The following is a 26,948-nucleotide window of genomic DNA, read 5'->3' on the forward strand; positions in this document are numbered from 1 at the left end:
TCGTGGTTAGATTTGGGTGGAACATTCTGGGCAATAACACTGCAGAGGTGAGGTCGCATCCTCCCCAGTGCATTATGTAAGTAGGGCCCCGTGCCAGTTCGTCCCACCACCAGTGATGCTAAATGTGATCATTTGATTAAAGTGGTTCTGACAGATCTCTCAGTTGTAAAGCTAATCCTTCTCTTTGTAAACAATAATTCATCTGTGTAATGAATTATGATGTTTGAGACTGTGTGAATATCCTGTTCCCCCACAAATTATCACACAGTGATTTTAGCAGCTACTGATATTTTGCCTGAATCCATTATTGCACTGGTGCCTGCGAAATGGAGATTTGTGTAATTCTATTATTCTTTCTACATTCTTCTGTAAAGAAAAGTTTTCCTCTTTTTGCAGTATTACCACACACTTATGGATTCTTCTGTTAATTACTAGTCAATGCGTTAAACATCTGTTATCATCATGGCTGTTTTTGATGTTCAAATGGTTCCAGGTTTAGGCTGTGGGAGTCCCTTCGAGCTGACTCTTACGTCCTCTTATTTTTTTTTTTTAAAAAAACAATTTTATTGAGGCGTAGTTGACATAGAATAAATTGCACATATTTAAAGTGTCCAGTGTATTAAGTTTGGATGCATGTATACACCCACGAAACCATCACAGTATTCAAGATAGTGACCGTGTCCATGGCCCCAAAGTCTCCTCGTGTGCTTCTGTCATCCTCCCCCAGAGCCCTTCGTCACCCCAGGCAACCACGGATGGATCTGCTTTCAGTTACCATAGTTTGTGTTTTCTAGAGCTTTATAGAAATAGAATCACTTTTGTACTCTTTTATGTCTAGTTCCTTTCACTCAACATAATTATCTTAAGATTCATCCATGTTACTGTGTATATCAAGAGTTCATCCCTCTTTTTTGTGTGTGTGAGGAAGATTGGCCCTGAGCTAACATCTGTTGCTAATCTTCCTCTTTTTGCTTGAGGAAGATTGTTGCTGAGCTAACATCTGTGTCCGTCTTCCTCTATTTTATGTGGGATGCTGCCACAGCATGGCTTGACAAGCGGTCCTAGGTCCATGCCTGGGATCTGAACCTGTGAACCTCGGGCTGCTGAAGCGGAGCGTATGAACTTGACCACTGCGCCCTGGGTTTGCCCCAGGAGTTCATCCCTCTTTGTTGCTGAGTAGCATTCTATTGGACGGATATATCACAATTTGCTTATCCACGTGTTGATATGCTGATGGACATTTGGATTGTTTCCAGTTTGGGGCTATTACAAATAAAGCTGCTATGAACATTCATAAGTCTTTGAATGGACATACATCTCTTTATTTCTTGGGTAAGCATCTAGGAGTAGAATGGCTAGATCACAAGGGAGGTATAAAATCACATGATTTTTAAGAAACCGTCAAAGTGTGTCCAAGGTGGTTATGCCATTTTCCATTCCTTCCATCAGCAGATATGAATTCCATTTCTTCCACATACTTGCCTTCATTGTCATGGTCAATCTTTTAAATTTTAGCCATTCTATTAGGTGCATAGCAATAGCTCACTGGGGTTTTAATTTAATTTTTTAATTTAAATTGAATATTTTTTAAATTTAATTTTTCTTAATGACAAATGATGTTGAGCATCTCTTCATGTGCTATTTGCCATATGTTTATCTTCTCTGGTGACATATCTGTTCAAATCTCTAGCCATTTTTTTTTATTGGGTTCTTTGTTTTCTTATTATTCAGTTTTGAGAGTTCTTTAAATATTCTGGATAAAAGTTCTTTATTTAAACATAGGCTTTGTAAAGGTTTTCTCCCAGTCTATGCTTTATCTTTCGTTCTCTTAAATGTCCCTTGAAGCACAGACCTTTTACATTTTGATGTAGTTCAACCTATCCGTTTGTTCTTTTATGGGTTGTGCTTTTGGTGGCATGTCTAAGAGATAGTTGCCTAATCCTAGGCTATGAAGGTTTGCTCCTATGTTTTCTTCTAGAAGTTTTATTGTTTTAGGTTGTACATTTAGGTTTATGATCCATTTTGAATTAATTTTGTGTACAGTGTGAGGCAGAAATTGAAATTCTTTTTTTCTTTCATATGTTTACCGAGTTGTTCCAGCATCATTTTTAAAAAGGCGATCCTGTCTCCACTGCATTGTCTTTGGGGAGACTCGCCATCTTAACAAGATTGAGTTTTCTGACCCATGAACAAAGCACAGTCGATTCTCATTAGTCGTGGCAGTCATGGTCTATAAGGGCTCCAAGAACACTGAATTAGCCAATACCGAACCGCTGCTTCTGGGGGAAACACAGGGCTGGCTCCTGGGGGCCTCGAGGCCCAACGCTTTCACCAACTGATCAATCTGTAACCTTGTTTTATGTGTTTCAATTTCAAGTCACCTTATGTGATATCTATTACTGATCCATTAACACTAAACTCTTGGCCAACAGTATTATAACTCAAGCCTGAAGGAAGCTCACCTAACACATGTATTTTCTCCATAAGGCCCACTACAGACTTCTTGCATTTAGGAACTCCACACAGCACTTCAGGACTGTGTTTGAGAGCCACGTAAAAATCAACAAAAATACAGATGTGAAAAAATGTGGCACGAAATAGACTGCAAGAAGGACACTTGCCTCTAGTACAAGAGCTGAAACAAGGAGAGAGCGTGGTGCCCGGTGTGACCTCAGCCAGGGATGTGCGCATTGGGCTCCTCAAAGTTTTCGCTGCCCTGTGCACGTCTGCGAATAGTTGCAGCGGCACTGCCATTATTGATTTTGGGGTTACAAATAAATTTTAGTGAGTATGTGAATTCACAAATGCGGAGTCCACAGATAACGAGGATTGACATATCTCCTCATTTATTCAGGTTTTCTTTAATTTCTCTCAGCAACGCTTTGTAGTTTTCACCATACAAGTCTTTCACAGCTTTTGCCAGATTTATCCCTGAGTAGTTCATATTTTTTGATGATATTGTAAATGGTATTATTTTTTTCTTTTTCAATTCCTGATTATTCATTGCTAGCATCGAGAAATACAATTGATTGTTGTATATTGATCTTGTGTCCTGGAACCTTGTGAAACTCAATTAATTCTCGTAGCTTTTTTGTAGATTCCATTGGACTTTCCATATAGAGAATCATGTCAGTTTTACTTCTTTCTAATCTCATGCCTTTTATTTCTTTGGTTTTATCTCTTGCCTCTTTGTACTGGCTAGAAACTCCAGTACGGTGTTGAATGGTAAGAGTGGACATTCTTTCTTGTTCCTGATCTCAGGGGGAAAGAATTCAGTCTTTATCATTAAGTACGATGTGAGCCGTAGTCTTGTCATAAATGCCCGAAGAGGGACATGCTTGGAAGGGGTTTAGACCTTGTTGGAAAAGGTGTAGTTCAGGCACCAGGTGGCAGAGAAGTTTGACGGTTTAGCCAGGCTGGTCTGGCGCTTCTGGGCAAAAGCACCAGGCAACCTCCAGAGCGTACATGTGTGGGCAGCAGGCCTTCAGCAAACGGTGATCGCCATGGGCAGTGGGAGTCTGGGCACGGCGGGGCAGGGGACCTTCAGACTCCCCGGGGCACATGCGGGCTTGCAGAGGGAGTACTGCCGGGCAGGTGAGCCTCTCCAGGCCACAGGTGACTGTGTGCAGGCCATGAGGGACTTTGGTTTCAAGAGGCCTGTAGAAAGGTTATCCCTGGGCTGAGGCTGCAGGCTCGCAGACGGATTGTGTTCTGAGCCCGCGGCTGGGGTAGGACTCTACCGCAGAGCCCCTACCCTGAACTGGAAAGTGCAGGAAGCCTTTTCCTCCAGCAATGTCCCTCCACGGTGGTCTCCTGAGAACTTAAAATCATGCTCACTTTAAAGGAGACATGCTTAAAGGAATTCTGCTGCTCCTCACAGAGCACAGATTGAAGGAGCACTGGGAACTGAGGGGCGATCAATTAATAATGGGTGGGCAGAACTTACTATTTAACCACTCTCCAAAGCTGGCTGGGGATGGGGTGTGAGGGTCTCAAGAACAGGGCAGGGTGGGGAAGAGGTCAAATGGACAGCCCTGGGAAGCGAGTGTGGGGCCCTGAAGGCAGAGAACCGGCTGGGCGCTGGGGCGAGGGCAACTGTCTGGGCTCTGCAGGCATCCACGGCTAATCGTCTTTTGTTCCCAGATTACTGCTCATCTGATGACTCAGGAAAATAAAGGACGACTCTTCTGTGCTGGCACTGGGTGGCCTCCTCCCCAGGCCCCATCCACAGGCCTGGCCCGGCTGCCTGTCTAGAATTAGGAGATAGAGACATCCACAGGCTGCATCCCACCAACAGAGCTGAGACCAGACCCCAAGTCTCTTGCCTCTTGGGTCCATCTTGCCTGGACCAAAGTCCTCAGGAGATGTCCTCTGTGTGTCCCACACCTGACTCCACACCTTGACCTTGTCTCCTTCAGCACCGTCAGCTCGTGACACGGAGCTGGGCACACAGCGGGGGCTCAGGAAGCATCCCCGTGATGAGGGAATCACGTCTAGGTGTATTTCATCCTTGAATCTCCAGCACCCAGCAGAGAAGGTGCTCAATGAATGCTCAAGGCGGGCAGGAAGAAGCAAGTAGGTACTGAGGAGCCCCATGGGTCCATGGATAAGATCAGAGGGATTTTTTTTCAATGTTTAAACACTTTATTTGTATTAATTCATTTAACCCTCAGAATAATTCTGTGATGGTGTTTATCATCCTCTCCATCTTAGAGACAAAGACAACGAAGCCCAGAGAGGTTAAGTGAACTGCCCGGGATCACAGAGGAAGTGGCAGACCTGGGACTCTAACCTGGGCACTGTATTTCAGATGCCACTTTCTTAATCACCACAAAATAACTGCTTCTGCACCCATCTTGTCTGCATCCCCAGCCAGAAGAGTGCTGACACACAGCCAGCACTCAATACATGTTTATTGAACAAATGACACACCACAGACAGGAACCCAAGCCTACAACTCTCCCAGCATCAGATGGTCCCCTGGTTACCACACAGGTGGCCATTGTCCCAGCTCTGAAGAAGGCACCCTGGATCCCCTCTGGTTCATTTGGTTATTTCTTTTCTTTTTGAACCCAGGTCTGCAGAGCTGTTATTAATACTAATACCTAACCTTTGTTAGAATGAGCTAGAGGCACATTTACGGGGCAGAGTGGCTACTGGCCTGCCCAACACCCAGGCTCCCCTCAACCGTAGGAAGAGGTCCACTGGCTCCTTTGTTCCCCAGCTTCCTTGGCACCAGAGGCGGCCGTGCGCAAATCTCTAGCTGGTGACGTGTAAGTGGAAGGGTGGCGTGGGATGCCAGGGACGGTTCCACAAAAGGAGGGGCAGGCTCTCTTCCTCTCTCTCCGTTGTGGCCTGGGAGGAGAACGTGCCTGAAGCTCCAGCAGCCATCCTGGACTGGGAGGTGACCTTGCAGACGGAAGCCACTCGCTGAAGACGTTGGAGCAGAAGGACAGAAGGAGATGGGATCCAATGACTTCCTGTAACCAGCACGACAGCCCTGGGTGGCCGCCTCACGCCTCCTTTCTGTGAGAGAGAAACCACCTCCTCTCTTGTTCCAGATGCTGTTCTTTGGGGTCTTGTTTAGGCAGCCACCCTGGATCCTCACAGACAGAGCTGCTGTTATTATCCCCATTTTACACACGAGGAAACTGAGTCCTAAAGAGGTAGAGCCACTTGATGTGAACCCTGGCTGTCTCACGGCAGGGCGGGCGTGCGTGACCACCAACCTACAGGTGCTTCCCAGCAGAGAAGGCTAACTGCTCACTGCGCTGGGTAAACACTAGCTGGAGGGCGGCCGGGCTCTGCCAACGTGGGAACCAGGAATGCGAGGGTTTTGGCAGTGGCTTTGTCTGCTGGCTGGGGAACTGCTCTCTGCGTTCTCACCACACTCGAGTTGTCTGGGCTGGGGCCCTACAGCATTTTGGCAGAGGACCCAGACTGTGGTTATTAAATTCCTCATATTCTGATCTGTCCTCAAGGACCCAGTAGACTAAGCAGAGACAATTATTGGAGGCTTTTGCAAGAGCGAAGGGGTTCCAGCCCCCCGCGAAACAGGATGGGGTGGCTAAAGTCCCCTGACAGGGAATTAGGATCTGATCGCTGCAAAGACGATCTTGTCTAGCATCTCCCAAAGCAGAACGTTAGTATCAGGAGATGTGAATAGGCGTCCAAAGTAGACATATCGACAATTCGAGAAGCTTGGGAAACTGGACTCATGACAGGACGTCTCAGAGCCTTTAGCATGCATCGGGACACTCCGGGAGGGGAAGGAAATACACAACCTTCCTTCACAGTATTTGAATGTGAGCCCTTTTTTTTTTGAGGAGCATCTCGAAGGCTGTTTTTCCCCTTTAAAAAGTATTTTCAACAGATACCATTTTCGGATGATTGTCTGCATGCCAGGCATGGTGCTATGGATTATATATGCGCTATCTCATTAATTCTCAGAAAAATCCATGAAGTCGGCGCTGGAACTGTTGCCACTTTATAGGTGAGAAAACAGGCTGAGAGAGTAACATGCCATGGTCACAAGACTGCAAGTGGTAAGCAGTAATCCAGGCCTTTCTGTCTGATTCCAGAATCCACCATGCTATTCGGCTCAGAGAGGACAGAATTGGCCACATCCCACATAGCTGGTAGGAGGCCATGCTGGATCTGGATTCAGGTTTCTTGACTCCTGTTCCAAGTGTTTTTTCATACTCTGCTGCTTCTGGATCCATGAACATACGTCAGATGGTGGGCGATGTCCCTCTCCCTACACTGCAAACCCAGAGCTGCAGCCAAGAGCCCAGCTCGAGATGCAGTACACCCTCTGGGCCTGGGTCTTGTCCCACCACCAACATAACCTCTCATTCACCCTTACATACCTAACCTGTGACACAGGGACACACCCTGAATGGGACCCATCAGTTGTGGGCCGTGCTCTCCACCACAGGCCCAGCTCATAGAAGCAAGCCCTATACTACTTCGGGTGTGTGGTTTTTACTTTTTTAAATGGTTGAAGAAAAATAATATTTTGTGACACTCTGCTGCAAATTATATGAAATCCAAATTTCAGTGTCCATAAATAAAGTTTTATTGGCACACAGCCACACTCACTTGCTTACTTATTGTCTATGGCTGCTTGTGTGTTACAATGGCAGAGCTGACCAGCTGCAATAGGGGTCCATGGCCTGTAAAGCTTAAAGTATTTACCTTTTGGCCCTTGACAGAAAAAGTTCGCTGATCCCTATTCCAGACGAAAGAAATCAAACCCCAACAGCACCATCATCCCCATCTGGTGATTCCTTCTCAAGCGGCCGATTCCATTCCTATTTCTCAGGGGTTGGTGAGAATGAAGTAGACTGTGAATAAACCTCAGTTGCAGGCCAGGCGGGGTGGGGGGTGGGCAGAGAAGCCCTGGGTTCATGTTCTGGGCTGCCTCCCACTCTGTGGGCTCCTGAGCATGTTCATTCCACTGGAGCTGTGTTCCTCTTGTGTTTATTAAGTAGACAGATATAACATCTGTCTACTTAATAAACATGTATCGAATGTCTACTGTGGGCCATGTCAGACATTGTTTAAGGATATAGAAAGATTCTGTGTGTGTGTGTGTGTGTGTATATATATATATAGGTATTATATATATGTATGGTATTACATACATGTATAGCTATTATATATGTGTATGTAATATATAAAACTTTCTGCTAATGATAAGTGCTAGAAAGAAAAATGAAGCATGTTAAACAGATGGCGATGGTGATGAGGTGTTTCTTTAAATAAGGGGGCCAGGAGAGATCTCTCAGTTGTATGGCAGAGACCCCTACGAAGCAATGATATATAATGCATTCCAGGCAGCGGGAACCGTTAAGTGCAAAGGCCCTGAGATAGCAATGCCCTGTGTGTGCTTGAAGGACAGCAATAAGGCCAAGGTGGCTAGAGAGCAGAGCCTGAAGAGGGGTGCAGGGCAGCAAGTGGGTCTGAGGAGTAAGCAGGAAGGTGAAGGGCCTCACAGACCAAGGAGAGGGCCTGGGTAATACCCTAAGAGCAAAGGAAGCTGATAGAGGATTTTGCACCATGACCTGACGATTTGAAAGGAAATCTCTTGTGTGGGGGCTAGATCGGGGCGGGGGGGGGGGGAGTCTCAATGACACAGGCCCTCTTTTGGATCCTCAGGGTGGGATATGATGAGGCAAAGACCTCCTGGGAGGCAGGGAGACGCTGAGTTCCCAAGTTGAAGGGCTAACAAAGGGTGAGGGTGCCATGCCTGCTGCAGTCGGTCAGGGTGTGGCAGGCTGAGGCGCCGCAGCACGGCTGGAGAGGGCCAGGGGCTCCGGTCAGCCAGCAGGTTGGAGGAGCGCTGCCCTCAAGCCTCACCTCCTCCAGCAAGTCCCTATGTCCTCGCTCCACAGCCCCTGAGTCTTCCATCTCTCAGGCCCAGCACGCCACTATGACGCAGCTGTCTTCTCTGAGTCCTTCCTTGTCTGGACCTGGGGCTCCTGGCCAGCAGGGCCTGTCTGGTCCACCAGCACGGAGCTGGGAGCGGGGACTTACCAACGGACTAAGCCAGAGGCTGAACTGGAAGGACAGGCACGAGCAGGTCTGGAGGTTCCGGAAGGTCAGCAGGGCCCAAAGTCTAACTTTTCGTTCCACTGGAGTGGACACGGGCCTACTCTGGGCATGCCAGATCCTTTCCCCAAGGCTTGGGCGACACACCTCTCTCCTCTGCGTAGACTGGTGCTCAACACACCCTGTGTTAGTTACAGTGACAGGTCCCAGGTTCCTCACCACCCACAGCCAAGTCCAAACCTTGAGCTCCTGGGAACCCTTTCATCTCTGAACCCTGCCCTAATACTCCAGTGCCCAGGACCCAGGGAGAGAAGGAAACACTCTGAAGGAGGGCCCACCATGTACTTTGCATGAAGAATCGGTAGTCCTGCCAACCACCCTATAGACATTTATTACTTTGCAGATGAGAAAATGAAGTCAGAAAGGTGATCTGCCACAAGGTCAAGGAGCCAGTAAAGAGAGCCAGTCTGTTCTCTGAACTCTCCCAGGCACCTAACACTTGATGGATCAGGGACTGAATCTGAATCTAGAGTATGTTTGCTGTTCTCCCCTTATCCGCCATTAATAATACAACGGTGTAGACATCTGGAGTGCCCGTGAAGGTGACGGTGATAAAGAAGATATTAGCAAGTACTGGTGAGGATGTGGAGGGAGTGGAACCCTCACACACCACTGGTGGGAAAGCAAAATGGTACAGCCTCTTTGGGAAACAATTTGGCAGATCCTCAAAAAATTCTGCTTACCATATGACCCAGCAACTCTACTGCTAGATATGTGTTCAAGGGAATTAAAAACATAGGTCCATGCAAAAACTTGTATACAGGAAGGCTCACGTAGCACTATTCATAAAGCCAAAAAATGGAAACAATCCAAATGTCCATCAACCGAAGAATGGATAAGTAAAATGTGGCATTCCATACAATGGAGTACTATTCGGCAGTAAGAAGGAAGGAAGCACTGATTCATGCTACGACACGGATGAGCCTTGAAAACGTGAAGAAAGCCAGACAAAGGGCCCCACACTGTGTGATGCCATTTACAGGGAAGGTGCAGAATAGGCAAATCCATGGAGACAAAAGGTAGATTAGTGGTTGCCGAGGGCTGGGAGTACATGTTTGGGAAGAGATGAGAAGTGACTGCTAATGGGTGTTGGTTTCTTTGTTGAGGTGATAAAAATGTTCTGGAATTACATAGTGGTGATGGTTGCACAACTCTGAATATAAAACCCACTGACTTGTATACTTCAAGAGAGTGAATTATCTCAACAATGTTATTAAAAAAACAAACTTGTGGGTTGCCCTTCTCCAAGCTCCAGGCTATTTTCCAGGCCAAGTACAGAAACATCCTTTGCAAGAAGCTTCATCGCCAGCTGCCACTGGATGCCAAAGGCCAGGCCTGGAACGCAGCTCGCTCCTGCTCACATCAGGCAGGAAGCCTGTCTTATCTTCCCCTCTAATACACATTCCAAAGTCCTGACCCTGTCCTCCTGTCGTTTTATTACTCCTGGGTGCACCAGGTCTCCTCAGGAAAAGCCAGAGTGGTGGGTCCCACGAGAAACACCAACCCTCGCAGGCGGGTGGGCTTTCCCGAGCCAGCGCCCAGCGTCCCACAGCCTCGGACAGCATCTCCAAACTGTCTCTTTGGGAAAGGGCAACGACAGAATCATTTGCTGAGAGCCTACTAAGCACTGGGCCCAATCCTAGGTTCTTTCTTAACCCTCAATCGCTCTGAAGGCAGCTATCATCACCTCCATTTTACGTAGGAAGGGACGTTGCCTCAGCAAGGGGCTGAAGTTCCTGTTCTGTGCACCGAGCACTCGCCCAGCAGGCTGCATTCCTCTGGACTTGTTTCCTCATCAGCACAGGGGCACGCACCATAGCTACCGTGCAGGCCAGTGGAGGTAACAGGGTCCCTGGCCCTCAATAAATGCCAGTCCTCAGATGCGACTTTTGCTGGCCAGGCAGAGGGAGAAGGGCTGTAGCCTCTTTCTCCCGCCCTCTATGGCCTGGCCTGATCAGAGCCCTCTGCTCTCTGGACATGCTGCTACCCCCTCAGCCAGAGTTGTTCTGCCCTGCTCTTGAGAACCCACCTCCCTGCTGGGCTTTTCAAGAACGTCCCCCTCCCCTCGCTGCTCTGGTTTGGAGACCCCTCTCATCTCTACATTAACAATCCTGAGGGTAGAACTTGCAGAAGCACAGGCTGTGTCTGATGTCTGGAGGAGGGGCTGTGTGTTGGTCCAGGCCCTGGCCCCCGTGAAGGGCAGACCCGGCTTGGAGTGGATTCCCGCTCCAGGAGGGCAGGCTCCTCGCTTCCCGAGCGCCTGCTCCCAGGTGCGGCCTGGGAGGTTCAGTCGAAGCCCCCAGGGCAGTTTTCTCCTCCAGCTGAGTGTCCTGTCCTCTTCTCTCCTGTGCTCACCCACTGGGACCGGAGCTGTGGCCAGGCTGGCTTCTACCTCTCCTCAATGGTGGCAACAAAATCACAATGCACTCGTTTTCAAATCACATATGGCTTCTTTGACCCCATAAAATAACTTTATTCACACAAACGTCCCTTAATTTACAAAGCCTCAGTCATCCATACACATTAGGGGGATCCACAGTGTTCAAGGAACTTAAATATAATGTATCATACCAACCCAAGTAAACCAAGTACAAAAAATATTCATATAAAGTTGTTCACACGTAGGTCCTAGATTACCAGCTTCTGTGCAAAAAAAGAAAATAAAGAAAAATAGATTTATTAACTAGTATTTGAAACTAACTTTGTGCCTCGGTTAAAACCTCCCTCACACCCAAGTTGGCCCCACACGAATGTTAAATCGTTGCAACATACTCTCCTGCTCTGATGGAGAGAGGCCCCTGGGGCACAAAAGATTTAAAGTGTCCCTAAATAAACACCTTTCGTCCTGCGGCCTCTCATGCAATAAGAAGCTGGGGTCTCCTTTCTGTCAACCCCTGCAATCCTAGGGGAGCTCCGGGGAACTCGCGGCAGTGGATTCGTCTCTTGGTGAGGGCTGCAGACGCTCACATCAGCCCACCTTCCTGGCACACCTCCTGGTGTCCCCGAGGGCCTCTCCAGACAGGAGACCCTGCCCCTAGACCTAGGCAGGCAGGATCAGAGATGGGCTTGTGTTGTCCCGAACGCTGTGCCTCAGCCTGGTGTGCGAGAATGGCCATGGCACTCCCTCTGGGCCTGGTGGCCTGAAGAGCTGAGTGCAAGCTTGGCTGTTGTCAAGTTGCCAGTTCCTAGGAGACTCTGGTAGCCATCTCTGCCTGGGGGCTGCCATAAGGCCCAGGAAGGGGAAAAGAGTCACTGGGGAGCAATAACCCAAGAGCCCCACTTAGAATCAGAGCCAGCGGTGCCCCCAGATGTCTGTGTGTGGGGCGCATGAGCAGGATCAAAGGTGGGAGGTGTACCTGGCAGGCAGGGCTGGGAGCTCAGGCAGCCTTGGCATGGAGCAAGGAGAGGGCAGAGAGGGTCCCCTCCTTAGGGGGTGAAAGCCCAACTCTTGCTTTCCCAAGCTTCCAAAAGATACCCCAAGGCTGAAACCCAGGCATCCATCCTATTAAGATCTGTCTTCTAAGAAGGTAAACAGCCAACAGCATAAAAAGAAAGAAGATTCCCATAATGCCAGCTCTTTTCCTTTTCTTAGAAAAAGACTCAAGCAAAAATAATCATCTTATTGCTCCAAACGCTGGCTTTCTAGGAGACAAGTGATATGTTCAGGAGCTGAGAACCTTGGAGGAAGGGAATGACAGAGGTGGGAACGTCCAGGGGGACGAGGGCTGTGAGAAAGGTGGTGAGTGGTCTTAGCACCGCAGGGCCACGGGGCAGGGAAGTCCAGGGCACGCACCCCTGCCCCTGGCGTCTCTGCCTTCATTCGCTCTGGGACCACCGCTGGCCGTGCCATACATGAGGCCATACATGTCCAGAGAGTCAGAGCTCCACCCACTGTTGGGCACACTTCTCCTCCAGCTGTAAACAGGGTACTTCTTAAGTAAACATTGAATACACTCCCTCAGAAAGGCAGCCATGGTGGGCAAACCATGTCCGGGTGGGAGGAAAGAGTTCCTATTCTCCTGTCCCAATGCCTCTGGGATGAGATGAGACTAAGGCCTGAGACCTTAGTCCCCAGTGCCCAGAAGGGGGTCAGATGGAGCATCTTGAGTGAACAGACTGTGGCATCCTCCTGGCTAGAGGTAAGAAGCAGGGGACCTGCTGGGTAGTGAGACGCAGAGACGCGCACCTGTCTGAAGCACAGTTCTCCTGTCCTCGGCTAAAGCTGCTAGTGAGTGCCCTGGTGGTGGGCGGGGAGACATGTGCCTGGACACAGCCCGCAGCAAGGGGTCGGGAGGTCACGTGGGGGAGTAATCCTTCCCATAGACTATCTGTGAGTGGGAACAGAGTTTAAGTGACAGATGGACCCAGACAGGGAGAAAGCTGCGTACTTCCTACTGAGCCAGGTGGCCTGGTGAGGGGAGGGCAATGGAGTAAGGCACTAAGATCTGTCTTGCTGATTCTTCTCCCTGAAGGGAAACCGAGCTCAGACCCATGGGGCTGAGGCCCGGAACCTCCCTCCAAGAGGCTATCCTTTTCACAGATCCAGAGAGAAGAGAATAACTGACTGCTATTTTAAGGTTTGGAAACTCCTAGAACTTGGACAGGCCTAACAAACTTGGTGGCACTCAGATGACGCACCACAGGGTTGCTGCCAGGCCCAAGACCCAGGTGGAGAGGGTGAAACGGCAGGAAGAGGCGAGGAAGCGGACCCACGGTGGGAAGAGGTGGAAAATGGCTAAGAAAGGTGACAGGAGCTCCCCGAGCCAGACCCCAAGGCTGGGCCACTGACTGGGCAGAGGCAGCGCTCACTCCAGGCTGACTCCCACCTAACAGGCCGGGTGCCTGAGGCGGACTGAGTGGAGAGAGCAGCAGAGGGACAGGGAGGCACTTGGGGGCTAACGAGCTGGCCCTCATGACCTAGGGAAGGAGGTCCCATCAACAAGCAAGGATGGCTGGGAGTCCTGCAGATAAGGGTGCATGGAAGCTGGTTGCCTGTTCACCCGAAAGGTATGGGCATCCTGTGACCCACAGGAGGTACTCTGGTGCCAAGAAAAATAAAGGGGAGCACTACAGCTCCAAGACCTTGTTTAGACAGAGCTGAGACCAGGGAGGGCAGAAAAAAGATTAAGCAAAAGGTGAATGACTTGTCAGGCTTGAGCCCTCACTAGGGACTTTAGAGCATGGGCTGGAGCCAGGGAGAGCTGGGGGTGCCGAGTCCGGGGACTGTTTTTCCCATCTGCTCCTGTACAGAGACAGCCGCCCCCCAGGGAAGCAGGGTGGTGGGGCCGAGGAGGGCACACTGCAATGAGGGGATGCCGCTCAACCAAGCCTCCAGCTGCGGCTCAGGCTACACTCAGGAGGTCGCCTGGGAAGTCAGAGAAGAGCCGAGAGACAGGCGATCACCAAGGATTTCAGCCAAGGAAGGGAGGGGCCTGGGTACCACCTGCAGCCCTGCCGGATCTGCCAACCACAGCCAATCGTCTGCCCAGGAGGAAGAGTAGCCTTAGTATTTGAGGGGTTGGGAAAACAACGTGAGTGAACATATTGCCGAGTCTGGTCTGATGCCGTGCTGGTCTCTCCCAAACTGCCAGCGCCAAAGGACTGCTGCTTTTAGGGGGAAGCCCCCCTTGGTCACACACCAACTTAACTGCCCTCCAACTATCTCTCCTATTGAACCTATGCTGGCTTAGAGAAAACAAAAAACAAAATTAAACACAAAAGAGGAATTCCTTTCTCCTTCCCCAAAGACCCTTTCCTGCTCGGCCATAATCGGGTGAAAAGCCTTTGGAGAAGCCAAAGTTGTTTCCTGGTGAGAGGGACAACACAGGAATAGCGCCTCCCACCCTCCTTGCAAGGGGACAGAACAGACAGTTTCAGAAGCCTGCGAGGGCGGCGGCTGCAAGAGCATCAGTAAGGAGTGTCAGCACGGTTACACAGAGGTGCTTAGATCCACACTGGCGGTGAGGTCGAAGGAGTCACGTGGGGAAGCTTTAAAGTGGCCAGCCCCCAGATGGACACCTAGGGGCTGCGGGGTGTCCACCCGGTCACCTCTCTGCAGGTCCACTCTTTTCCCACCAGACACATTTACATGGAGGGTAGGCACCTAACAGTAAGTCCCTGGGAGTGAGGGAGATGGTGCCTGACACTGTCACCATATGTGACACCATGGCGCCCAGCATACAGGGCACACCCTTCACTGCCAGGAGATGACAGTGGCGGCCAGTTCAGGACACCCTATTCTTATGGCAATGGTCACAACTGGATCTCAGGGACATCGGCAGTCTCTGTGATAACCTGGACATTTGGTGAACACATCTGGGAGGAAGACAATCCAGGAGGCAGTAGGTGGTGGGTGCTGACCTCACAGGAGTGACAAATGCCCGAGGAAGACCCCGCTGTGTCCCAGGCAGAGGTTTGGCACGACAGTTTTTTCCTGGGGAACTTCCTCTGGAAAGGTGGGCTTGCAGAACTGGGGCGCTGGCTGCTCAACTGCCAGGAAGTGGGAGATGGTCACCTTCTGTCCCTCCTCAGAGCTCCCGGTCAGAAAGGGCAGAAGAGGGAATGGAGTCCCCCCACTATAAGGCCTGGTGTGGCCCGGGGCTTCCGACGACGTAAAGAGAACAAGCCCACAGGTTAGACCTTCTTTCTCAAGTTCTCCTGGCCAAACCCTGGCCTTCTTCTTCCAGGTGTTCTTTGCCTCTGATCATTTCCAAGGCCCCAGGGCTAGACAGGAGCAGCCGCCAGAGTCCGGCCGTTCCTGCATCTGGTGGGGAGGTGGCCCAACGCCTCCTTCTGTCTTAATGCCCCCATCCCAGGAGAAATCCCAAAATTCTCCCCGGAGAGGCAGGCCTTCTCTGGGGAAGTGAGGTGTGATACGCAGAGCTGAGAGATGGGTACAAGAAAGACAACAGGGAAATATAAAGGACAAAAACAAAACAGCTCCCAAACCCCTTATAAAAATTAGAAAGGAAACTTATACGTATGCTTTGTCCATGTTGAATTTCTTTAAAGAAACTGGTGCCTGTCCACAGCATAGCTTCCTGCTCTTCTGAAGTCTTAATCGTTTAAATTAAAAAAAGAAAAGAAAAGAAAAAGACAAAAAAGAAAATAAAATTAAAAAAATTAAGTGAAACTAAAAGGAGGAGGAAAACCCAAAAGCTTCACATTGCCGGAGATCCAGCTGTCGGGAGATCGCCAACCGACCAAGCCACCACCTGTACCCTCTGCCGTCCTGTGTGCGAGACATGATGAGACTGTGGGTCCCGAGGATCAACCTGGAAGACAGAAGGCAGGGAACGAATGGACATGGGGGTCAGCGGGCCTGGGGCCTCCAAGCTCCAGATCCCCCAGGAGGTGCCAGCACCCAACCCAGACGAACTCAGGAGCTATGAGGTGCTGGGGGCAGGGGAGAAGGCTTTACCACAACCACCCTGCCGTGGACACAGTATTCTCCTTTTTCAGGTAAGGAAACTGAGCCACAGGTTAAGCGCCATGCCCAAGGTCACATCAACTGAGGGGCAGAGCTTCATAATGGGGAACCCAGGCATGACGGCTCCAACGACAAATCCGATCATGAACCCCATCCCTCTAATGGCTTCTCTGAATTACGAGCACACAATGCCACAGGACCCTAGCTCTCTATCCCCGCAGGCCCTGGCAGCCCCCGTCCCCTCCTACTTCCCGCCCACCCTCTCTGACTAACCGTGCTGTACTGAGACTTCGCAGCAACTCTCTTGAGTTTATTTATCCCGTTTTAGAGACAAGAAAAGGGAGGCTCAGGCCTCTGGGAACCTGCATGAAGGAACCAAGGTTCTCAAGCCTTAAGAGGGGCCAGAGTCCCACAACCAGGGGCAGTGTAGACTCGGAGTCACCCGTGTGGCCCCACACTGCAGTACACTGCACCGTTTAAACCTCACTTCCCCAGGGAACGCCTGCCTCTCCAGGGAGAATTCTGGGATTTCTCCTGGAACGAGACACGGAGCCAGAACCTGTGGCTGAGTTCACAGGGTCTGCCACTTGACCATGGCCAAATTTAAGTCCTTGGTTCCTTGGTCTCATCACCTCTACCCATTCACAGGTTGTTATGAGTACCAAGTGAACTAACACGTGTAAAACTCAGAACAGTGCCTGGCCATATTATTATGAGCTATTATTTGGGAATCGCCTTGGTCCCAGGCCTCAGGACCTCTCAGTGGAGGTTGAGAATACAAGAACCTACAGAGATTAGCCTTGGGCCAGCCCCCACCCCCAGCCTGGCTTTCCCAGTCTGAGCCGTCTGAGCAGAGCTAAGTATAGCCCTACCCTGGGCAGGGCGGGCACCCAGGGCAGCGATGCTCTGTCACACGGACTCATCTGATAGTTTCCAAGTGCCGGCTCTCATTCTGAGCACTGACGCCAACACGTCCAGCACTGTGCGCTTGAAATCCCCCCTGGGCTCCAATGCTCTGGGAGCGCTCTGTAGCCCGAGAGGTGTACCCTCCCAGCCCTGCGCCCTCCCCACCATTACTTGCCACCTGTGCAGTCTGACAATACTGGTCCGCTGTCCTCAGGTCCTGGAGAGACGCCTCACTAGTCTCCATGAGAGGCAGCAGGGTACAGCAGTACTGGATGATTTGCTACCTGTCAGCCTCAGTTTCCTCCTCTGAGAAACGGGGGGCTCCTTTCTCAGGTTTGAGGAGACTACAAAGCAGCCAGCCACAGCAGGAAGTGACACACTCCATGAGCCCATCTCTGATGGCCATTTACCCCAACCAGAGATTACAACTGTGTCAAATTTAAACAGGCTGTGATCCTCGGCCACTTCACCACCAACGCTGCTTCTACCTGGGTCAGGGTACATGGCAAGGACGCACCCCATGTGGCGAGTGTCACCAAGCCTTCGGGAGAGCAACCTGGCAAGGTGTTTTCAGAGCTTCCAATGTGTTTAGACCCATAGACCTTATAATTCCACTTCTGGAAATGTAGCTTAACCAACAATGCGAAATATGAAAAGGACTTTATGAATAAGGATGCTCACTGAAGTATTACTTAAATTATGAGGCAAGAAACCACAAATCCAAAAGTAAGAGATTTAAGCAAATGTTGTACCTACTCAATGACATATTACAGAGGAGATGAGAAGGCTGTGTGGCACTGTCAGCACTATGGCAGAAGCACTTCCCTGGGTTAAGTGGAAAAAAGTAGGTTACAAAGTTCTGTGGCATATAGTATGACCAAAGCTATGTAAAACAAACACCTCCAAGTATAGGAAAATCTGGCAAGAAGTATATCGAAATGTTGTACTTGTGAGCACATCTTCTTCTTCCCCTGCTTTTCCACCGTATTTTCACACAGGCGTACCTCAGAGGCATTGCGGGTTCAGTTCCAGACCACCGCAATAAGGCAAATATTGCAATTAAGTGAGTCACACAAATTTTTCGGTTTCCCAGTGCATATAAAAGCTATGTTTACACTCTACTATAGTCTATTAAGTGTGCAACAGCACTACATCTGAATGTACAATGTACATACCTTAATTAAAAAATACTTTGCTAAAAAATGCTAACCATCATCCGAGCCTTCAGAGAGCCGTAATGCTTTTGCTGGTGGAAGGTCTTGTAAAAAACGCACTATCTGCAAAGTACAATAAAACAAGGGTTGCCTGTATTGAGTACCCATCACACTGTCATGCTTTACTTTTTAATGGGAAAAACAGTGTCCTTTAGGGAATAAGAAAAGCTAGCAACTCCAAAGAAAGGTAGCAGCCAAAAGACCAGACGCATGCTGCTCCACACACAGCGGACAACGGAGAACTTCCCACACGCATCAGACGACATCAGACTGCGATTCCCTCCTCCACCGCACAGGTGAGGGTGACCCAGTGTCCGCGTGTAGAGTAAAGTGGAGATGAATGATAAAGACGCTGGGGAAAAAAAGGATTTGATCTGGAAAGAAAATACTGGACTTCCCAGCCCCAACCTTTTCCTCGGCTGCTTCTGTTTCCCTGCCTTCAATTAGCAAAAATCCACTAGTGAGTCTTGTATCCCAGTTTTTGCCTTGGAAAAACCCACTTATCATAAGCACGCCCCGTAATGATCCAGCAGTCATCTCAAATCTAGCTTTACTCAACACGCCTACTCTCTTCTCCCTGTGCTTTCCAGAGATGAAGCAGAGCAACCAGAAGATGGGGGGAGCGAAGGTTTGGAGGGAACCTCACCATCCAAGACACTCTAAGTCCTTGTGAAAGATGACAAGAAAAGCCCAGGAAATCGCATGGTCATGTATGATCTGCTAAGACAATCTTTGGAACCAGTTACGACCTTTTTAACACTGCCTTCCTCCCTCCCTTGGTGGGACCCAAGCTGAGGACAACCTCCTCAAAAGGATGACCATCAGCAGGAAGGTGACCCATGGCAACTGGAGAGCAGTGCTGGCAAGGAGGCAGAGATTCAGAAGCCAGAAGTCCCTTTTACATCATAAACTAGTGGAACAGAGTGTTGACTACAGAAGGTCAAAAAAACAGCATAGCACAGCACTCTGCGAGACCTCCTGAAACAGCAGCGTCTAAGGACCGCTGTAATCACTGGGTCCTTTGCCAGGAAGCGAGGCTGACATTTCCCACAGGCTCCTCCACCCTGGCTCCAGCTTTGGCACTGGCTGCGGCCCTCCTGGTAGGACGCCTCAGGACAGCCCGCAGGTCTCAGTCTGCTTCTCCCTAGCGGGAAGGGCCAATGAAAATCAGAGGGCTCTCTCTTCCATGGAGAGGACCTTGGCTTTGGGTTCCTCTCGGGGTCCCCACTAGAGAAGGTACACCTCCCCCAAGGAGCAATGGCAGTAACTGCACTGGAAGAGAGCAGGGGCCCTTTCTCCAGCCATGAGTAGCAATGGCTCGGACCACGCAGCTCTGGGTTGAAGCTGCCGCAGATCCTCCCAGGCACTGGCCGGAACAGGAAGTGCAATAGGCCCTTGCACTCCATCCCAGCAGATGTCACACTTTAGCTCCCTGACTGCTCAGGCTGCGGCCTGACTGCCCAGCTCAGCTTCAAGCAGGGCTTGCCTTGTCCCTTTCAGCGGAACCCTACCTCCGACCAGAGCCCTCCTACCGGGCAAAGCCACAGCTGCCGGACACAATGGAAAACAGTAGTGTGATAAACCTGCAGTCAACGCCTGGAGTACACGCCATCTTTCACCTTCTCAGTCACCTTCTTCTGAGGATGGATTTGTCTCGTTTTACCAAGACAACAGGCCCAGAGAGACGGAGCAACTTGCCCCACCTCACAGAGCTGTTGAGCAGTAGAACTGGCACTTAATTTAAAGTTTTCCAGCTTCACTGGCCCAAGTCTTTCTACTATGACAGTCTTCATTTGCTGCTGTCAGAGCTGGCTCTGCCAGAGGTTCTAATGGCCTGCCTTTGAGATGGTCTTGGGAGGGAAAGGCGTCAGTGATCTGGGAAGGGGTGCTGGCACTTCCTTCCCTTTCCTATTTCTGTTTTTGGACCAAGTTCCCTCAGCACATCCGACCCTCTCATTTCTTTATTATCATGATGGCAGTCACTTACCAAGCATTTCCCATGTGCCAGGCGTGTCCTATGGAGTAGAATGCTATATAGAACAATCCGGTAAGGCCACTTTCAACCCTCCCACACTGCTTTCCATTCACTGTGTCCCAAAATGGGCCAAGTTTTACATCCACTGCCTCATTTCACCCAACAACCCTCTGAGGTAGGCGCTAGTGTCACCCCAGCTTTAGACACGAGGACACTGAAGCTCGGCGAAGATCGGCACGGCTGATAAGTGGCAGAGAGAAGGGTTTGACCCTAGGTCTGTCTCACGCCAATGCTCCTGCTTTGAACATGTAACTCTGTAATGTAAACTCCCTTCCTACAGAGATGAGAAGAGCTTAAGCAGAGTTCAGAGCTGCAGCGGGAGCAAGCGATGATGGGTTTGGGGACCGACTCCCCTATTCCTCAACCTGCAGACACGGAACGTCTGGGTGAGTAAAAGACTATCCTTTATTCTAAAAGTATGGCCTTCCTCCCTTGTGGGTGTCAAAATCTCATTTTTTGGATGAAATGATGAGAATGGTTTTAAAAACCTATCTCCATCTCCTACCCCCTCACCCCTGCTTTAAATTATACTGTCCTTCAAAATGTTAAGTGTGGCAACCACAGGATTTAAGAGTCTGGGAGACACAGCTATGTTTAACTTGGCATCTTCACTCTAGTGCTCTGTCAAGGAGACAGTGCAGCCTATGGTGGACAGTCCTGGATTCAAATCCAGCCCTGCCACTTACTATCCACTTACATTATCTGAGCCTCCTTTCCCTTACTAGCAAATGGGGACGCTGCTACATTCACTCTTTTGGGGTCTGCTGTGAGGAGTGAGGATTCAAGTAAACTGCCCAGCCCAGCACAGAGTGGGGCACTCGGTACGATCTAGCTTGTTGTCAGTTGTGTTAAGGGTCATTTTGGTTCTTAGGGTATCACAGACTGAACTAGATAACTTGTCTAGAGTCACAGTTAATTCAGGAACTTTCAGTCCTATGTTTTCAACATGGAGATGTAAGAATGACGGCAGTGGAGGTGGCGGTGGAGGGGGAGGGCAGCTCTCTGATCCCCATTGAGACCCCTGGCAAAAGCAACCTCAGCATCTTTTCATCTGCTCAGGCCTCAAGGTGGGTTTGTGAAGCCCAGGGACCTAGAAATTGGAAATACTACCTGGCTGTCTGCTAGGATCCATTTCGGTGGGATTGCACAGAAGTGTCACAGTTACTGTTGCAACGGTGGGCCAGTGCCCCGGGGGACCACTGGCACTGGTCAGGAGGAGGGCTCATGCACCCACCTGCAGGCTTCAGGGATGCACCTGAGTTCCTGTACCTACCCCTAAGGGGAGCAGGAACCTCAAGCATCAGAGATGCTGAGTGCGAGTCCTCGCATATACTCTCTCTGCTCTGCACACACATTTATCCATGAAGACCCTTCTCTCCGCAGATGAGGAGTCTTAGTCTCGGAGGTTACTCAGCAAGTTGTAAAAGGTTAAATGGCTAGTAAATTGTTAACTGGGATTCAAACCTAAAGTCCAGTTTCTCAATTTGTCTCTGCCTCTCCTCTATTTAACAGAAAAGAAACTCAACTGTTGGCATGCTCATAGACTAAAGCAAAGTAAAAATTCAAATCATGGTATTATTGGGTGGACAGCCAACAACTCACTCTTACCTAAACTCTCCCTGGAGCCCTGTCTGGTGGTATTGCCACTGAAGTTCATGATCCCTCTGATATGCCAGACACCATGCAAGGCCTGACACGCAATGCCTCCTCTGTCCAGACACTGGACCAGGAGGAATCACCCGTTTTAGAGAATGGCCACCCAAGGCTCAGGGTGCTGACTTTGAGCACGCCATGCTGCAGAGGCACACGGGGAAGGGAGTCTCAGGGTCACAGAGTGCAGGCCTCTCCTTCTAAGTAGGATTAGTTCCAAAATGAGTCATTCTTCACTTGTTTAATACACCAAAGCAGCTGGCTTTTCAGACTCAGATAACAACGTGCCAGCTCTGGGGTGTTCAGTGGCCCCAGCACTACTGTCTATCCCAATCTGTCAGAGGGACTGAAGCCAGCCGGGAGCCAAGCTCTCTGATGCTTCATTGCTCTAAGGCTTAGCTAGCAACAGTAGTGCTTAGAGTAGGGCAAAAACAGGGACAACCATGCTGTGAGCAGCCCAGAGCACAGTATATGGGGGGTCTGTCGTCAGGGTCCAAAGGATGGGGGTAGAGACGACAAACGGGATACTCATGTTTTCACTCTTCAGGTCTACAGGGGGACATGGTGTTAGGGAAAAGGGGAACAAGAGGCCAGAGATCATTGAAGCACACTCAACAGGCGCTTCACAGCGGCCCTGACAATCTGGAAGGCCATGGGCACCCGCCCTTATGGTCTCTGAGCCCTGACCAGGAGACCAAAAGAAGGTAGAGTCCGGGAGCAGCTCTCGAATGTAGGGGGAGGATCACTCAGAGTGCGTGCTACAGAATGGCAAACAGTCGGGGCTCTGTCAAGGCCATGGGGGATGGAGTAGGAAGATCTGAAATTTATACCCCAGCTCCACCAATCAGCAGCTCTGACCTTTACCAAGTCAAGGCCCCCCGAGCCTCAGTTTAATCAACTTAAAAGGTGGGAATGTCTGCTTGTAGGGTGTGAAGTCCGGAGACTACCGGTATTTGTAACAGGCACAACGAGGCACACAGGAGGCACTTAGTCAGCCATGATGGCAGCTTTAAATCACATCCAACAAACAAACAGCAGCCACAAAAACCTCACAATAGTCATTGGCTCAGGCGAAAATTCCAGACAAGACGACTTGGCCTCAAGTCAGTCTTCTCTCCAAGTGACAGCCTCCTTTCTGCTTTGGGCCTCAGCAACGGCTGGTCGGGTTGCACACGCCACCCACCCTGGCCCCCTAACTTGCGCCTCACTGTCAGTCAGACGGCACTCACCCTTCGAGGCCCCTCCACACGCTCCTCCCAGGGAGCATTCCCAGAGGACCCAGCTCTGCAGGGACTCTTCTGAGCTCCAGGGAGCAGGCACGGGATGACCACAGACCCCAGTAACCCTGCTGTGTGCTCCGCTCTTACTACCCCCTACCACAAGTTTTCTTAAGGACAGGGACAGTCTCCTGCTTCTCTTAAGCCTCTCAGGTTACCAAGCACAGAAGGAGTTCAAATACTGGGTGACTGACAGAAACTGGGAGTTAGGACGTGGCAAGAAAAAATTAATTTATACATTTCTGAGAACCATTCATTCAACACAAGAGGATTTTAACATAAAAACGTGTTTACAAGAATCCCTGCCTTTGCTTGAGCTCCCACTGAACATCCCAACCAGACCGGTGCAGAGACAGCAGCTCACTCTCCCCTCAGAAAGCCGGGCTGCTTCCCCAGGCTCCAGCGCTGGGGCGACGGGAGCCGGGATTTTGCCTGTGCTATTTTTCTCCCAGCTACACCGTGCCACTCCCCACCTCCACCCCTACCCCTACCCCTACCCCTAGAGATGAGTGGGAGAAATGAGCCCCACAGGGATGAAGGCTTTTCCTGACGTGACACAGCCCATCAGTTACAGGACCAGGAGGCTCCTGTCTCGATGGCAGTTCTCTCCACTCCTCCTTCCCTTACCAACTTCCCATCAGCAGGCCCTAACCTCATGGGGAAGAAGACAGACAACCGGCTGCAAATACAGTCTGTTTAATCTGGAGAGGGCGCTTGAAATCTGGGTGTGGCTACTCGGAGCCGGCCTGGCTTCCGAGTGTGTCCCCCGAGTCTAAGTCAGTCACAGTAAGAAATCACTGAGAAGGACAGTTAGGACTGGAAGATTTGGGTTTGGCCTCAATTCCGTGGAGTTCCCCAGATCTTAAAGACTCACCGTGGCCTCCTTCCAGGCCCAGCCATCTGTAAAATGGCAAAAATGCCCAAGAACTCTCCTTGGCTGACAAGTGGCTTGCGAGGTAGTGGTGGAGTTCTGGCTGGGGTGCTAGGTATGGTGGAGGACTCCCATATCCCACAATGGAAATACACAGATTGTGGAAACAGGCGGCAGGGGCAGGGCTGCCCTACGAGGAACTGAGCACCAGCCCCCGTGCAGACAGGTGGTCCATCTTCTGCCTAAGAGGCCACCCCTCCCATCTTCCACGTCCTCTTCATTTACTTAGGCATGTCCAGGGGAACCACCTGTGAACTCTCTGAAAGGTACACTGTCTGTCCCCCAGGCTGTGACAGCACTAATTCAACAGTAGGAACGCACTGCCAGCTGGTAATCTATTAGGAGACCCTAAAGTAAAATGCAGGGAAACGATAAAGGCTCTAGGAGTGGGAAACCTGGCTTCTGGTCTCATCTAGCTCTCCCTACTCTGCTCTGGGGATACCGTTTCTTCAAGTGCCAACGAGGGGCTTGGGACCAGGGCAGGGGGTCTTAACCTGGGGTTCTTCTAACTCCAAGGATACACAGGTTCTACAAACCCCCTGAAGATGTATGAAGTGTCACAGTGTGTGCAAGTCATGTGCATTTTTCTGGGGGAATATCCCCAACATTCAGATTCTGAGAAGGGTCTACGACACAAGGGATACTGAAAACCATGAGGGCCTGTGTCGGCCCCTTATCTGTCGAGACAAAAACCTTACCTAGAAGGCAGCACAGGGCTGCTCAGCGGGGCTCCCCATGGCAAAGGGGAGTACGAGCTGCGCAGCTGGGGCCGGGCGGTGAGGGGAGTGCCGTGGGGACAGACTTCAGCTCTCCACACCAGAGCGCACGCTCACAGTGGGAGGTGGAGGTCGCTCTCCCCAGTTCTCAAGCAGAATCGGAGACTCCCTTAAAGTGGATGAAGGGCACTGAGAGGAGGTGGGCTCTATGCCGGGCCAGCTGAGCTCGACCCGCTGCCCATTTACCATAATGAGGACACACGCTTTGGCAGCAACGACTAGCAGGCCCAATGTACCCCGGAGCACGGCTTCCTGAGACAAAGGGAATGAGCAGAGCTTAAAGCCAAGACAGCGTGTGGACGGAACCAGACGCCAGCTTCATCTCAAGGAAATCTGAAGTTCGATCAGGGCGGTGAACAGTTCTCTACAAACGGCAGCGAGCAGCTCCTGTGGAAGCTCAGACACGGAGCCTTGGTTGTATTACAGCAGGGAGCATGTTGTCACCTCTGCTGACTTGCTTGGTATTGTTTTGAACCTTCTGATTCCTTGGAGGTGCTGCCAAAACCGCTAGTATTTAAGTTTGCCAAACGCACAAAAAAAAATGTCACTGGGCAAGACCTAAGACTCAGATTTGGAGGTCTCCCGAGGTCTCCCTGGTGACCAGCAATGACCTGTGACCACACCCTGAGTCATCCCACCTGGGTCTGAGAAAAACTGGTCTTTCTAGCCTGGGAAGTGACATATGGAGGCCCTTAGGGCACTGGGGTCAGCGCTTTCCCCTAAGCACCCTAGCTGGTAAACAGGTACTGGTGGAACTCATTCGAGACAAACTAAGGGGAACTTTTTGTCTCCAGAAACAGCCCTGGTAATTGGCAGTCAGCTATGGGGATACCCTAACTAACCCCCTTCCTCAACTCTTTAAGTGTGGGGCTGAAATGCAAGCTGCCAACGCCTCAATTGGCCCCCAAAGAGACTGAGGTTCAGCTGTGGCTGCTGTGATTAACAGAGAAAGGGCTCGGGGGAGGGGCCTGGCTCCTGAGATTGTTCCCCCTACGGGCCCTTTGCCAGGAAGAAGATGTCTATGGTGCTGTTACAGCTAAAGGGGAGAGGTCGCCCTTCCATATGGGGACAGGACAATTTGTGGTTATAAAAGCAAAGGCTCAAACAAGGTCATGCCCAGAGTGGTCTGGGCAAAAGGAGACCATCTGGACCTGTGGTTACAGCAACCAGTCCAAAGCCCAGTGTGCCGAGGGGAACTCACTGGGGGCACTTGCTAAGGGGTCTGGAGCTCTCTTAGGGAAAAGAGGGCACTGTAAATTGTTCATGAGACGTGAAGTGGAAACGAATGATTAGCCTATGAGAATTTGGCAAAAACAAACAGGACGAGGGCAACACACAGAGCCACTATTTACTGCACTCTCACTGTGTGCTAGGAATTGCACTGGATACTTTCCATTTCCTGTACATTTAGTCTTCACAATAGCGTACAGTGGGCATCAGCGTTCAATGAACACCATTTAATGGACAATGGGGGCCCAGAGAAGTTGGGCAACTTCCCCAAAGTCACCGAGTTAGTAAGTGGTAGAGATGCGATTTAAACCTATGTTTATCAGCATATCAAGTTCAAAAGTAAGTCTCTTAATGTCCTGAGACCACTGGAGGCCCAGGGTTTCTAAGTGCCCTCATCAGTTTTCACCCTCTCCCTTTGCAAGCTTGGGAAGGTGCCTGTGCAGGCAAACACCTTCCTCAGACTGGTACCGTCAGGAGGAGCCTCCCATCCTCTTTCCTGAGGGGCTGACAGTTCTCCCCTCACTGTGACCAATTCACCTGCCAAAAATATAGCCTTGTACACCACCACTCCACCCCCCCCCCATCTTTTTTGCAGGATAAAGTTCACTCTCTTGGCAACTCTGTGCTATTTTGCTCTCCCACTTTAGCCTCTGTGTGAAGCAACCCAAAGATCTGCTCTTTCCACAAATTCCCAGTGTTCTGCCTTTGTGAACAGTGTGTCCCCTGCTTAGAACACTCTCATCTGCCTTCCTTTCTTCAAGGGCCATCTTAAGTCACAGGTCCTACAGGTCACCATTACTTACTTCTTCAACAAAAGCCAGCACTCCCTCCTCTGAGCTCCCGGGAGCAGTGAGACAGTACTGTGCCACTACAGACTCGCTGATGTG

At 50.4% G+C, this 26,948-nt stretch overlaps 1 protein-coding gene and 1 non-coding gene across 4 annotated transcripts in view; both read right to left on the reverse strand.

The window, feature by feature from the left end:
* Positions 1-11,043: 11,043 nt before the first annotated feature.
* STK35 (serine/threonine kinase 35) overlaps positions 11,044-26,948 on the reverse strand; it is a 45,183-nt gene continuing 29,278 nt past the window's right edge. The window contains exons 3-4 of one of the 3 annotated variants that reach the window (XR_011430912.1): positions 11,451-15,887; positions 11,044-11,256 (exon numbers count right to left, since the gene is read on the reverse strand). The gene's annotated coding sequence lies outside the window, so the exon portion shown is untranslated. Of the gene's footprint in view, positions 15,888-26,948 lie in introns of all 3 variants that reach the window. The other 2 variants (XM_070247504.1, XM_070247503.1) reach the window with 2 other exon arrangements.
* MIR8966 (microRNA mir-8966) lies at positions 11,984-12,106 on the reverse strand. The gene has a single exon (NR_127970.1). It is a non-coding gene; the product is annotated as a microRNA mir-8966 (primary transcript).

This window comes from Equus caballus, chromosome 22 (assembly GCF_041296265.1).
Source record: "Equus caballus isolate H_3958 breed thoroughbred chromosome 22, TB-T2T, whole genome shotgun sequence".
Classification (NCBI taxonomy): Eukaryota; Metazoa; Chordata; class Mammalia; order Perissodactyla; family Equidae; genus Equus; species Equus caballus.